We start from the raw sequence: 11,320 nt of genomic DNA, 5'->3' as shown, positions 1-11,320 counted from the left end.
ATTTATGACTTGCTGAGGATTCTCCGATTGTTGTCCTTTCAGCAGAAAAGCACAAACTGAGCTTTGCACTCAACAACAAGCCAGCCTCCTCTATGGATAGTTCCCTCCTTATAACAACTGTAGACTCATCCATTTGTGATAACTATAGAAAGCATAAAAATGTAGCCATGTGACATCAGAATAGGCTTGTTATGCAACATCGAAGAATTTATGGTGTAGTTTTGGTGAGTAAAATTCGAGTATTTTATTAGTGTGTTATCTGGAACAGGTATCTGTGTTTGTACAGAAAGTACACTGCTAGTACACAGACTTTGTTGTTGTGGCGGGCGTGGTCTGTCCGGCACCGCAGACCACGCCCCACCACAGTAGCATTTTTTGAGCGGTCTTGAGCAATACTTCTCCTGCCTTTCTAGTTTTGTCTTTGGACGTTCGCTGGCTTTTCAGTTATTTTCAGAAAAAGTGGACGAGTCTAGAGCATCATGTTTTTCAAGTTGATTTTCGGGGTGTCTTTGAAGTCAGCCCTCTGTAGGCTGTAGGTCAAACACTTCAGTCCACGTCTACCATGATTTTATTTCCTGTTGAGATTTGATGTGTTTTCAAAGTGTTCCTTTATTTTTTTGAGCAGTGTAGAGTACGTGTCCTATGAAAAGGGGTCTGTCTGGTAATTCGAGATAGCTCAACAGTGCGATACAATGGCATGATGAAAGATACATTAGGAGATTACAGAAGCACTAAAGTACAGTGTCTTCTGTGGAACCAGTTTGTCTTGCTATCCTGACTCCTCACCAACCTTTAAAAAATGTCAAGTGGCTCCTGCAAATGAGGGATACTTTCACTTCTCAACATCTCTCCTGCACTTTAGGGCATTCGCGAGAATACCAGAGGTCTCTGGGAGGGCAGCAGGTGCAACAAAGGGCTTCACTTACTGGTGGAACTGAATTTCTATTTCCACAATCGTGCTCGGAGCTTATGGGGAGAACCCTCAGAACTGCTGTTAGAAAGGTCATTTGATCACCAGACTACAGGATTCATAGTTGCTGTCATAAATTCTAATGGTCAGCTCCCATTGTGGCCAGTATAGAGAAAATCCCTTTAAATCTGGTGTATGGCTTCTGAAAATTCACAAACATTTGCCTTAACCTGCTTAGGGTTAGGGCCACAGCAAGCTCTTTATAAGAAACTTATATGACATCCAGATGGAAATATTAGGACAGAAGAACTGCAAGGACCAAAAGCATGGTGACACCATTTGTATCTGAAACATAACCTAAAGCCTAACCCTGCCACTAAAAGGTTTTTCACCACATGTTAACAGGTTAAAAATTGGGGGTCATCATATCAGAACTTATCAAAATTTGAAGCAGGAAGTGATTCATTTCCAAAGGATGCTGAACTCATCAGCAGAAGTCCTTTGCTCTGCGCTATCATTGTTTCCTGTATGTTGAAAGTCACATTCTAGCAACGCCATGTGTCCTGATGGTTGTTCAAGCTCAAATTTAAATGATGCAGAAACAATTTCATGAATATCCAGCATGTTTTTAAGTATTCTTCACAGCAAGATATGTCCAACAGAGACAACACATAGACGCTGCTCAATATCAAACAGTCCATTCCAACATTCACTAAGAAAATTACAAAAAATTGTACAAAACAAAGTTGTAGATTTTTAAAATATGAGAGTGTTTACAGTAAGAACTAATCATTTAATTAAAAGTACCTATTCAATCTCGGGTAAAGACAGAACTATCATTAACAACCAATCAGCTACTGTGGTAAAGGAGTACAAACAAGCTAATTGGAGCTAACAACGGAAATTAGGTGTTTTTTGTATCCTTTACCTTACACTTTAAATCCTAAAAGCGAGTGTGCCAAGCTCAACTCTCATTTAGTCCAGTGGCCCGGAGTGACAATAAAATCACATATCACCTCTTTAAAGCAGAATGTGGATTAAGAGGTCTCACAGAGACTCGCTGCCCATTTTCCCACCACATACCCTTCCACTAGGGAAAATCTGACCCATCTAAGGATTTCCAAGACAGACAGGATAATCTGACATGCTCTAAGATGACACTGCTGCCCCACCTCACCCTTATTCCCCCACTCCAATCTCAAGCCAGGGTGCCGAGCTAGCACAAATGAGAGACACTTTGAAAAATAAGCTGCTCATTTGGGACTGAGTGGATTCAGATGGTTGGCCAGTGCTCAAAGGCACAGAGAAAAGAGGCGGTTGGGTCAGCTTATTATTTCAGTGCATACAAGGCACTGATGTTCTCCCTCATATGGCATTTTCTCAATCAAAAGGACTTGGCCACTAGAATGTGGGCCAGCATCCATAGTTCCTTAAAAATCTTCTCTTTCAGTTTATAGCCGGGACTCGGACTTATGGAAACGAGTCAGCTGTACTGAATGTCGAGACCTAAGAAGTAAAATACACACCAAAAAAAGGTTACATGAACTGCTTTTCTACTCTACCCGAACAAAAGAAGCAGTAACAAATTAAAGTACACATGAATCAGACATCAGTGCAAAAAAAGTGCTTTGAATAAATAGTAATCGGAAACGGTTGTAATTTGCTCAGTTATTTGTATTTAGAGCGCAGATGCTGTGGTGCTACTATTGCCATGAAAAATGTTCCCACCAGGAAAGAGACTGGCTGTTTTGAAGACATCTGTCTGTTTAAACAACTTCATTTTAGTTAAAACGTCAAAGGTGGAAAAGATTTTCTTGTGCTTTTGAAAAATTGTCCTCTATATATGAACCCTCTGAACAATTTTCTGTTGATGTAGAAGACACAAGAGATGTGGAAACGTGTCACTAAAATTAGGTTAAATTTGGTGTAAATGTGAAATTGAAGTAGACGTGAGGATAAAACCCGAACATTTTGATGTAATTTTGACTCTGTCTTATAGCAACCATGCTTTCATGTTTACAGATACACACACTTGTGTCAGCTTTTACGCCAGCGCTGAGCACTGAAAACGTAAAATCCTCGATGCTGATCTAATCAGCAGCCCTAAACCCAAAGCAACACTTGATGAAGAGATATTGAAAAGGAGAAAACGACTTTGCAAGACAATTTTGAAACTGGCTCAATGTGGAAAAACTGTTTTTTCTTTCTCCTCGACACTCTTGCAAAGCTGTCTGAGGATACCTTTATACCTTCCTGCAATGAGGCAGCGGTGCCAACCCCTGCTTCACTGTGCAGTGTTACCAGCGTTAAAATACCACGCAAGATCAATTTTTTACTGTCAGTAATCTTGCACAACTCACCATCAAGCACAATGAGACAATACCATATATTGGTATGTAAAGGACCAGTCTGTTCAGTTGCATTCCCACAGGTGTGCAACATTAATCTCTACTGGTCTCCTCCGTACTACTATTAAAACAAAAAGAGAAGTTTTTTCAAAAATGTTTTCAATTTTTAATTTTCCATAACACCTTTTCAGTTCTTGTGTCATTTAGCGTACTCCAGCCTTTTCTCCCCGTCTCTTCTTTAAGAATAGGTACTTGGCAGCCATCCTTCCACTGAGACTAGTTCCAGGAAATCATCAGACTCAGATACTGTGTCAGGTCTTTGACTTTCACTGTCTACAGCGGTACTCTTCATATGCTGTACATAGTGTTTAAGACGCGCTGCTCATTTTGCCCTCCTCATGTCCAGTTTCTCAAAACCTTTTACGAAGACACACAGACTGTCACTGAGCAGGTGGAGGAGGGTAATCTGGACCCAACAGCTTTCAGACATACTAATGAACTTACTCATAGCAGAACAGAGAATCTGCAGGGAGATCTTTTGGAGCTTTTACCTCCAAACACAGCTCAGCCAGAAACCTTAGGTGGCGTGTGTTCAGTCAGGATTGGCTGTGTATCACACAGGAAGGGGTTAACACGAGTCTTGCGGTAGCAGTCTTGGCTGGGCGCTTCACAGGCAATCTAGACCACATCAGCGCAAGTGCTGCACAGCAACACCTGCATCATGGAGTGCCAGACACACCATTATATAACAGAAATAGTGAGTGAACTATTATTGACCCCTCAAGCCACAAATTCAACTGTCTGTCTGAATGTCAGCTACCTGTCACAATGCAGTAACAGATCCATATCTCACATTTAACTATATTTAAATGACTGAAAACATGCATATTCTGGTTACCTTGCAAGTTTGTGTGTGTGTGTATGTGCAGTGTGGCTGTCTTTTTTGGGGATTTCCTGAAGTAGGTGAGGTGCAAACATGTGCCATCTCAGGGTATCTCATGCAACATGTCTCACATCTCAGCCTGTGTTGGTCTTGGCACAAGAAGCTTCAACATCATCTGTCACAGAACAAGGCCACGTTCAAAGGGATGGCATGCGGTGTGATACAATGTAACGAGAATCCAAAAGTTAAAAACACGGAAAAAAAGAAGAACCCAGAAAGTCAGGACTCTGAACATCATCTATTCTGACAGAATGAATGACTGAGCCAAACTGTTTACCACAGGCAAAAGACTTCACTTTCAACTTTCAAAGGAGTCATTTTACAAACAGTGACAGAGCAGCAGACAAGGTTACAGTGAAAAGTACACATCAGATTTATTTCTGCAGCTACTTTCGCTTCAACTTTTAAATTAAGAACTAATTTTTCCTTTGACCATCTGAGGCCAAAGTCTTCATCGCTGTTAACTTTATGTCATCAACATATGTAATTTCTTCAACAGTATTTCACAGGCAAGGGAACGAAGAAAATAATAATTGTGACTTGCCTCAGTTTTTCCACTAAACCAGGTTATTACTGTTGCTGGGTCAGGCTTCAGAGAGTTAAAAAAAGAGCTTTGTCTCCATTAAATAAAGTATAGAAGAAACAAGAACGATAGTATTTTATAGTACAAACTGTATCTTGTGAACCATAATTAAACACTGAGCATTTACCATATCATTGGTATGCTGTCTGAGGTTAGGTGGGTAGGAGCAACATTCAGTTCACTACCTTTTACTGAACTTCCATCTTTGGTTAATAAACTGCTTCATATATGACTTTACTCTGCTGGTGCACTCAAACCTCTTTATAAACCATGCCTCATTCACCCATTCATACAAGCACTTGGCCGAGGAGATTTCTATCTAACATTCATACAACTTGGGATTCAGCATCCTGCCCAAAGGTACCTCAAACGACCAACCTTCCAATTGTTGACCTGCTCTACCTCATGAGTTACAAACACCCGATCTTTCCTATACAGAAAATTATTTAACGGAGGACTGTAGTTTCAGATTGTTTGAGGCTTAAATCGAAATCCAACGATGTTTAGTTTATAAAACACTTTCTAGCGCATGGCTAAAAGAAAACTATCTGAGGCTACGTCCACACATAAACGGCGTTTTCGATCACTGAAAACTGAGATTTTCAAAAACTCAGTTTTTATGTTTACGTGTGGATGAGGAAAACAGAGATTTACTCACGTAACGTCAAAGGTGTGCGCCATTTTTGAAGTGATGCTGTGCATCATGTTATTGTTTACATGAGATGAATTTCTACAATGGCGGATAGAGACGAAATACTGTTGCTGTAAATCTGCCTATCTGCAGTTTTTACACACTTACATATACGTACGTACTTACGTGGTTAATGTCCCTTCATTTAGAAAGGTAGAAGCATCAGAGTGAACTTCTCCATTCAACACAGACGCTCTCACAACATAAATCCCGACGCCATCATCGTCACTGGTTTTGAAAAAGTTTATTTTTTTAATTAAAATGTATGCATGCTGTATGCATTTAGTTCATTCCTAAGTTGTGAGTCTACACCAGCCAAAATACTGTTTTGGTTAACATTTGAAATGATGAAGGCACTTGAAAAGTAACACGAAATTAGCTGCCTTTGCAGAAAAACAAAAACTTTTCAGAAGTACTGCAGGTTTGCATAAAACCCTGTTTCCTCTTTCTCTCCCAGGCTTCTAGACTTCTGATTGGCCAACATTTCTGCACGGCTAGGATTTAGCCGTGCTCAAAAACGTTTAAACTCAAACGTTTTTGCTACATAAGTAACATTCGACTCACAGCAGGTCAAAACAACATGAATCACAATAGAAAAAATATACTGTAGCTATGAGTTTTATGTTAAAAAGAAAAAACAAGGATATACTGTCGACGTAAATGAGGACTGAGTCAGGTGGTTCAAAAGACCAAAAAGCTTAAGTCTGTGTAGGGTGTACAGAGGCAGTGGTGCAATCAGCTGGCAGGGCAGATGTCCTTAAGATGCAATCAGAGCTACTTTATAGATTATTAAAATCTAATAATTTAACCCTCTGTTATACTGAGGTTAAGTCTCTTTTCTCCAGCACATCCAAACAGTTTACAACATAAGAGATTACCACATGTGCACCACAGACTAATTTTCATTATGAATCATGATCGTAACATCCTAACATCCATCAGCATGTCTGCAGGGAAAACAACAGGGAAAAAGACAGGGCAAAGGAAACAGGAGCCAGAGATGTAAGAGATGATATACTTTATGTCCTGATTTTGGATTAGAAATTCTGTTGGCTAAATAGTAAAGTGTTTAGTTTCACCTCTCACTGGGTGGATGAATTCGGACTAGACGTGAAGAAAAGAACACCCAAATGTACGTTTTTTTCCTGCTGGTGGATGTTCGGATTCCCATGGTTATGTTTGTGGTGCTATGCAAACTTTATTTAATCAGTTAATTTATTTTTGATTCTCTGGTTAATTTCCTTGATTGTACTGGAATTTTGGACTAATCAGCATTAAATACTAAATGATTTGGGCTCCTACGTCTTCCATTTGGGTCTAAAACGGTTCACGTACAGCTACATACCATTTAATATACAGTGCTTACCAAATTTATTATACAACCTCTCATAACAACAGGAAAAACAAACCTATATTTTAAAAAAAGAGTAAAAGTAAAAGAGTAAAACTAAACACGATGAACACAGGAACACAAGATCTCTTCAAAATAAAACAGGAAACATAAGTCTCAGACATGACAACCTGAACTTGACAACGTAAGACACAGATATGAAACACATGAAGGGCAAGGGAGACTTAACAGGGGTGGAAGACACAAGGGGAATCTAATAACAAACTATAACAACCTAGGCATGATACTAAATGAACTGGAAAACCTGAAGGGCTTAAACGTAAACCATAAACTAAAACTCTAAACGCTGGGTCAAAAGACCCAGGATCGTGACAGTCATCCGTCCTTTTCATTCTCCGTCCTTTTCTTCCAGACCTACCTCTCTGTCTCCATGTGTAAACTGGCCGACCACAAGATCAAGTAGTACACAGGGACCAGGAGAAATATCTGTGGTTGGTGGCTTGGCCAGAGGCTGGGGTTTGAGTCGGGGGGACGGACTCGTCCTTTTAATCACAGAGAGAGATAATGACTGCCATACGCCACTGCTGCAGACTGGTTTTCCTGCAGTTTAGCCCACCAGGACGGTTTCTTCATCAGCTATGGGAGGAAAGTAAAACTCTGCTTTAAAACACACAAGAAGAGAAAGCAACCTCGTTCCGCTTTGTCAAGCTCTACAGAATTAATGTCGATTATTACACACACTCCTGAAAGCCAGGTGTTAGACTAATCAGTGTGTTTGTTTGGTTTTTCAGCATGGCTGAAGTGCAAATTTAATTAACAGCGCATTGCCCTAGCCAACCCTGTATCCACATTAACTATTTTTTTCCCTTTTTGAAAGCATATTGTATTCAAATATGTTCAGTCGCAACTCAAAACATAGTTACAAGATACATGCCAGCATCCTGATTAATGATGTGCCACCGTCACCCAGAATCCATAGCAAGACAGTGGCCAACACCCAGCAAACATGCCCTGTTGAAGACCATGTGGGGCCACTATGGTCAGAAAATGCTGCCCACATTTGGCAGCCAACTGTGGGCTCATTACTGGTGTTAAATGCAGGGTGCGTTTGGGCCAGATGGGGCCCGGTGGGACCCCCAAGTGGGCTGAGTGTGGGATATTCACACTAAGCAGAGTGGGCCCACAGCATGCCCGCTGTATGCCCACAGCTGAGATTAGCCGAGTGTTGCCGTACTGGGCCATGAAAATGTGAGAGGTCTCATTATGGCCCAAAACAGATGTTGTTCTCAGGCGTCGGCAACCTTCAACATTAAAAGAGCCATTTTAGCTCCTCCTAGAAGCAATAGGAAAAAAGAGCAGCAGGGTGATACGCACACATGATACGCACACATGGGTAAATGATACATGGAATTAGGACATTAGGACATTAAAAAATGCATGTAGTATATGGGTTACTGTTAACACTATATATATATATATACACACACACACATATATATATATATATATATGTATTAGAGATGGACCGATCCGATATTACGTATCGGTATCGGTCCGATACTGACGTAAATTACTGGATTGGATATCGGAGAGAAATAAAACATGTAATCCGATCCATTAAATATCAAAAAAGCACCTCACAAAACTTGCGACATGGCGTAACTCGGCTCATAACCGTAGCATGTCGGAGCAGTGTGGTCACGTGATAGAGCGGCTGTGTGTATTTGGAGCCTCGCTACCAAACCAGCATTTCATCTCCGAGGAAGTGATCCCAGAGAGAAGTAAAGCAAGTGTGTAAGTTCATCTCTGAATGTTTGTAAAGCATTCCCATGTTAAGCTTAACAACCGATATATGGAGCGACTGCCTCTCTCTCTCCCTCTCCTGCTGCTACTTCAATCATGAAACTGATCAATGATCAGCTGATCGGCTTTTCTGTCGCGAGTCCGTCTTTCTTGTTTGTTTTTGGCCCACTTTGCACCAGAAAGAGGAAACCAGCGGCTGAACAACAGCAGCACGTTTAAGCTTGATAAGCTGTTGTTAGAATTTATTTAATATTACTTTCTACACCAGGATCCTTTTCTGCACAGCTGACGGCTGGTAACTGTGCAGGGGCGGGTCTAGCACAGTTTAGCCAGGGGGGCCCATAGGGCATGAACAGGGAAAAGGGGGCACAAAGACATACTTTTCTTTCTTATTCTCATTTAAAATGTCGAGCTTTTAATAAAAAATTATCCGAATCTTACACCCAAAGTTTTAATCTGATGTAAAATGTATAGAAGTCCATTACTGTATATAGTAACTGTTAAGTCTAATATACCCTAGTAAGCTATAGTACTTTTTCCTTTGGGAAGGTACCATCTCTGCAGTCTGCAGTTCTGTTGAAGAAAGATGTTGAATCTATTTAATTATTCTTGAAAAATAATTTATTTCTGTGCATTTTTTTTTCCACACTGCATCAGATTAAAGTTGATTACGTCGATTAAGCATCATGAGGTGGAGGGTGGGGGGTGGTTCCCTATTTTTTTTTGCTGGGAGTTTGCAACCCTATTGGTTAGGTTGCTTAATATTTCTGCTAAATACTCTTTAAAATACCAGAATAGGGAGGATGGAGCAGGTTTAAGTTTATTAGATTGATCAGTATTGCTGAACTATGAAATATTTTTTGCATACAGGTATAACAGAATAGCTTTAGTGTTGTTGTTGTTTTTTTTTTTAACTTGAGTATAGTGTATTAAAAAATACACTAAATCGGATTCATATCGGTATCAGCAGATATCAGCAGATATCCAAGTTCATGGTATCGGTATCGGACATAAAAAAGTGGTATCGTGCCATCTCTAATACACACATATATATATATATATATATATATATATATATATATATATATATATGTAGTGATAGCATATAGCCAGGATAATCGCTGATGACTTAGATTTAGGGTTCAGTTTTCAGTGATGCTGTGTGTGGGTAACACACTGTAATTTAATCTGTCAACTAAAAACTGATTGACAGGTTAATTTTTTTTTTTTACTTTACCTGAGCCAGAGAGTTTTAACCATATTGGAAATTAAAGTTGTGTGATCTAGGACAGTTTCTAGTTGACTGGTTATTTGATTGGTCCATATGCTCATATTCAAGCATTATTTGCTTTTAAACCTATTAAGTGTGTCATCCTTGGCAGCAAGAACTGCCACTGAACATTTGTTATAACTGGCAATGAGTCATTCACAACGCTGTGGAGGAATTTAGCCCACTTTTCTTTGAAGAATTGTTTTAATTTTGCCGCATTAGAGGGCGTTAGAGCACGAACAACCTGTTTAAGGTCACGCCTAAGTGTCCAGACTTTGACTAGATGACTCCAAAGTCTTTCTTCTGTTCATCACTTTTAGACGCATTCAGAGGTGGACATGTTGATGTGATTTGGCTTGAAATTCTTGCAAATTTATTAAAGATACAAAAACAAACATAGACATAATCTGTACAAAAATATTCAAAGCCTTTGGGTTGACATGCAACATCCTGCTTCGATTGATCATCTGTCACAAGTTTCTACGACTTAATTGGAGTCTACCTGTGGAAAATTCAGTTAATGGGACCTGTATATGTACGATCCCATAGCTGACAGTGAACAGCTGAGCACAAACACTCCATGAAGTCCAATTCTCTATAGACCTTCAAGACCGGATTGTATCAAGGCTCAGATCTGGGGAAAGTTACAGAAAAATGTCTGCATCATTCAAGTTCCCATTGAGCAAAGTGGCTTCCATCATTCGTAAATGGAAGAAATTTGGAGCCACCAGGGCTGTTCCTTGAGCTGGCTCCCAGTTCCATCTAAGAGATTGTGGTAGAAGAGCCTTACTCAGGAAGGTGAGCTCCAAGTGAACCTTGGGAAAAAGCACATGTCAGCTCACGTGATAGCAAAAATCCCCTGGACGAATGTCAGACCATACTTAACACATAAAACTTGTTTGGGGATCGCAGCGACTCTCATGTTAGGCTGTTTCCATATAGGTATGTTTCCAAGTCTTTGCAGAAAATGTCCAGCTTGAAGCCAGTCAGATGCCTGCTCCATAGCTGTTTTTGTTAGAAACCAAGTTACACTAACAAATATCACTTAATTTTCAAGAAACATTGAAAATGAACTAAAAAGATGTGTAAAGAAAAAACAACAAATGAGTTACAGTAATGATTATGCTGACATACTGATTGGTAGTAATAAAGACCAACAACCAGCTTTGTGGGCCAGAATGATGTAATGAAACTTTCTATTTGATGTTTGATCAAGTTGATCTATCAGAGCGACTTGGTTAGGTTGAGGAAAAAATAACTGCAATTAGGTTTAAAATGTAAAATAAAGGAAATGTATATAATTGGATAATTAATATGTTAAATTTTATTTTACAAAGTTATAAAGTCAATGTTTAAGTTGCCAGGTTTTTCTCACAATGGATACTTAGTAATGTAAAACTAGTGTTTGTTACTCTGTATCA

The sequence above is a fragment of the Perissodus microlepis genome, chromosome 19 (genome assembly GCF_051167445.1).
Source record: "Perissodus microlepis isolate ML-2025 ecotype Zambia chromosome 19, ASM5116744v1, whole genome shotgun sequence".
NCBI classification, from domain to species: Eukaryota; Metazoa; Chordata; class Actinopteri; order Cichliformes; family Cichlidae; genus Perissodus; species Perissodus microlepis.
The sequence above is the reverse complement of the archived record's forward strand: the minus strand, read 5'-3'. Positions refer to the sequence as shown.